We start from the raw sequence: 4,342 nt of genomic DNA on the forward strand, positions 1-4,342 counted from the left end.
TAGAGTGCTGGAAAAATGTGAGCTTGGGTTTTTGCCAATGGGGCCTTTTTTAGACAGGGCCCCAAAAATGAGTCCAGTATTTAGACAAGCACTGTGTGACATCATTATTTTTGTAATGAACAAGGAAGTCTAGAAATGATGACTACAGTGTGTTTCCTGTGTATGGTCCTTCTGAATTCCCACAGAATCCATTCATTCCTTCATTCATCATTGTGAAAGTCTAGCCAGCTGGCACCCTTGTGCGTTCAAGGACTGGCACTGCCTCGTTTTGTTGTGTGTTCTGGGTTCTACTCATGCAAGGGTGGGTGGCTTCTCATGGTGTCTGTGGGTTTAGCTCTTGTTAAGAGGAATTTTTGATGTCAGTTTGAGATCAGTGCAGTCTGAACGTCACAGCGAAGGCCAGAGGGTCTCTCTCACACTTACGATAACTAAGATATTAGGTGAGTTTTAAATTCGATCTCTGAAATACTAAATTGACTGTTTAGAGACCTGGTTCATTGAAACGATTGTCCATTTTCTACCTGTGAATTTCGCTGCATAAAGGGCCCTTTCCTCAGGGAGCTGTGGAGTCGCGTTTGGGGGAGGGGGACCTCTACAAGGGTGGTTTCAGAAAATGGGAGTTTCTGCATTAAAAAGTCCCCATGTTTGTGCCAACTCTGATTAGTGCGGGGAGCAGATCTCGTGTGGAGTGCTGTGGAGGGCTGTGGATCCCATTGTATTACAGTTCCTTTGAAAGGCCGATTCACATTGTAGGACAGCAAATGACATTTTTACAGTATTTTTTGTAAAGCAAGCTATTTCGTGCCTTGAATTTGGTATCTGTGCATTAGTGAAACATTGTAAAAGTGAATCTCTACCTCTGTGTCCACGTGTGCACCATCCTCTTGTAAATGACTATGAACTATTCTGCGATTGCTTTTGTTTGTTTTAGGGTGTCTTGTTTAAACAGTGACCAATGTTTAAGGCTGTCAAAATAAGCCTACCTTTACTAATCGAGAAGTTTTCTAAAGGACTAATTAAATACTTACATGACTGGCTGTGTACTTATTAGCTGTCGACCACATTATAAAGGAAAGCGGTGTGGGGTTTTTCCCTCCTATCCTGAGTTACGTGGAGAAGAACGTTTGAAGGGGGTCACACTTAGGTGGGTGCTCCAACCCCAGTGTCACCGTCTGCCTGGAGCAGGTACTTCGTTAAGAGCTTGCTTACAAATGGGAGAAGGAAACCTACTGCCTGTGTTAGTGTGGGTGTCTCACTGTTCAGGGCCCACCTTCTGGACAGGTCTCTCTCTATTCGAGATAGCGTTTCTCTGTGCAGCCCGACCTGGCAGTCCTGGAACTCACACATAGGTCGTCTACCTCTGCTGGGATTAAAGGCGTACACCACCACCCCAGGCCAGACTTCTCTTTAGGAATGACAGCCAGCTCTGCCTGGAGGCATTGTGACAGTAAATTGACCAGCTGCTGCTTAATTTTGGATTATGGGCTTCATAAGCCCTTTGAAGTAGTCTTCCCACAGTGTTGGGGCGCGGTGGCTGTTTTCAGGGTATACAAAACCATCCTGGGGAATTTCTGCTGATTAATAGCTTGTTGATCAGCCTTAAAGCCAAGGAAAACCCTTGTCACATTTAATTTTGTTCTCACGGGCTGATATCTATTCCTAGTTCTCTTTGCTTTCCCCTTATAGAGTGGTCCATCTCCAAGTTTAATAAACCTAATTCATATAACTTTACCTTCATTTCCGTGTCCCTTCCCAGTGTAATTACTCCTGGGCTGACTTAATTCTCCACCTGTCCTTCCCATGACTGACCCGGTCTGGAAGGGATACTGTTGATGGCAGGTTGAGAGCCACAAACCCATGCATGCCGGTGTCTTCACCTAACACGTGTGCAAGCAATGGCTGGTGTGGATTGTACGCCTGTGCTCTTCTTCCTCAACACGGACTCTCTGCTCTTGCGCCCTTCTGTGTTCACAAGGCTATTTCATCTGTACCAGGTCGGTCCCCTTGCTCCCCCTCCCCACAGTAACGCTGACTCTTGAGTTCCCTTTACTGTCGTCTGGCCGGTTCACGTTTCTAGCCAGCACTGGCCTTGTCTTCTGTAACTTCTCAACTAGTTTAAGGATTATCATGAGTAGGACTCAGAAATCAAGTTTCAAAGCTGACAAAGATGAATCCCAATTATTGTCACCCCCTTGATCTACTAGGTCTGCTGCTCTGTCACATAAGATTAGTGTAGCTTGAGAGGATTGAACTACATAAAGCCAGCACCCCCCCGCCCCGTGTGTGTGTGTGTGTGTGTGTGTGTGTGTGTGTAGTACCCTGTTTCCTTGAAAGGTTGTACCTTTCTCATTTTTCCCAAGTTAAAAAAGTGAAACGCCTTTTTCTTTTTCTTTTCCTTCCTTCCTTCCTTCCTTCCTTCCTTCCTTCCTTCCTTCCTTCCTTCCTTCCTTCCTTCCTTCCTTCCTTTCTTGTTTTTCAAGACAGGGTTTCTTTGTGTAGTCCTGGCTGTCCTGGAACTCACTCTGTAAACCAGGCTGGCCCCAAACTCAGAGCTCTGCCTGCCTCTGCTGGGGTTAAGGGTGTGCACCACCACCTGCTGTGAAGTCTCTTTTTCAGCTAGCAGAAATTAACTTGACGCTGTCCTCCATCATAGGGATTTGTTTTGCTTCCAACAAAATCTAAAATAGGTAAGGATTAGGGGAGCAGGTAAGCCCTTCTTATGCCAAATGTATCTCCCACCCTGCACCTACTTACAAAGATGAGTGGGGAATACCAAAGCTGTAAGGGCCAGAAATGGCCAGGTCTAGGCCAGGGAGCACAGAGAGCGTGTGTATTCATACATAACATGTACATAAGGCATCTGCACCAGGGACTCAGTCAAGTTAATTTCAATGCTGGTACCTTTGTTTACACGTGGCATGCATGAAGCCTCAGACTGCAGTGAGGTCTCAGTAAAGGGGGGAGGGGAGAAGTGGCAGCTGACACAGGCTTGGTAACGTTCCAGGGAAGCCCCAGAAGTTAACATATTCTATTCATTGTGGCTAAAAACAGAACATAGAAAAAAAAAGTCTAAGAAGATTCCATCTTGAGAATAGCCATCATTCTGGATGGGAACCAGCTCCTTTTGATATGGGAAGAAAGTGAAATACTCAAACTGATGGAATCCACCAGGCTTCTGCGGATTCCTGAGACGCCAGAAGTGAGAAGACACTGGGCAGACACTACAGTAACCAGGCTGATGGGGAAAGGCTGGAAGTCAGGGAGCAGTGAGAACAGAGATCTGGGGCTGAACTGCACTGATTTCACTTGGCGGCTCTCGGCACTGAAGAGCAACATGGTACCCACAAGGAAAGAGCAGGCTCGCCGGGTGGTGGTGGCGCATGCCTTTAATTCCAGCACTTGGGAGGCAGAGGCAGGCGGATCTCTGTGAGTTCGAGACCAGCCTGGTCTACAAGAGCTAGTTCCAGGACAGGCTCCAAAACCACAGAGAAACCCTGTCTCGAAAAATCAAAAAAAAAAAAAAAAAAAAAAGAAAGAAAAAGAAAGAGCAGGCTCCACACAGCTGTAGAGATGTTACATTTTGGGGCATGCCTAGCAGTGTAAGCCTTATATTGGGAGCAGGAGAAGCAAAAAGTTCTAGACCACCTGTGTTACACACAGAGCGAGTTCAAGGCCATCCTGTGCAGCTTAGTGGGGTCACGTCTCAGAAAATGGTTGAGTAGGTGACTCATTGGCAGAGCCTTGTCTTGGCAGGTATAGGCTCTGAGTGCACACCCCAGTACTGGGTGGTGGGTATGTTTGGGATGCAGGGTGATCATCATTGACTTAGAGCTGGACACGGGTCCCTGCCCTTAGGAAGACGTTTGGTGCTGGGCTTTGGAGTCACACAGAAGCTATAAAGCAGGCAAATCCAGGTGGGGGAGGTGAGTGAATAAGAAGAGATCTAGGGACCCAACTTGGCAGCCGGTCACAAAAGCTGCCAGATTGAAGTCTGAAACTTCCTCTCCCAAGGTGAAACCCAATTAGAAACCTTGTCCTCCTGCCTAGATCCTTTCTCTAGCCTGAGTCACACTTCAGAAACCTCAGTTTGTCCCAAGAAAAAGAGTGTGTGTGGCCAGCCCTGCGGCAGGGGCCCACAAGGTGAAGAACAGTGTTAGCAGATTGCACATGGGGTCCTTAACCTTCTGCTTGGGTTTCCAGTAACCGAATCCATTGTTAAAACACCAAAGGAAATTTTCTTGCTAAGTGAAGCCTGGAAGCTGTTGCTCTCTGGCAGTTTTGCTTGCTTGGCTACAGAAGCAGGAACTGCTTAAATGTGCAGGCAGTGTTTCATGAGAACCCT

This window comes from Chionomys nivalis, chromosome 16 (genome assembly GCF_950005125.1).
Source record: "Chionomys nivalis chromosome 16, mChiNiv1.1, whole genome shotgun sequence".
NCBI classification, from domain to species: Eukaryota; Metazoa; Chordata; class Mammalia; order Rodentia; family Cricetidae; genus Chionomys; species Chionomys nivalis.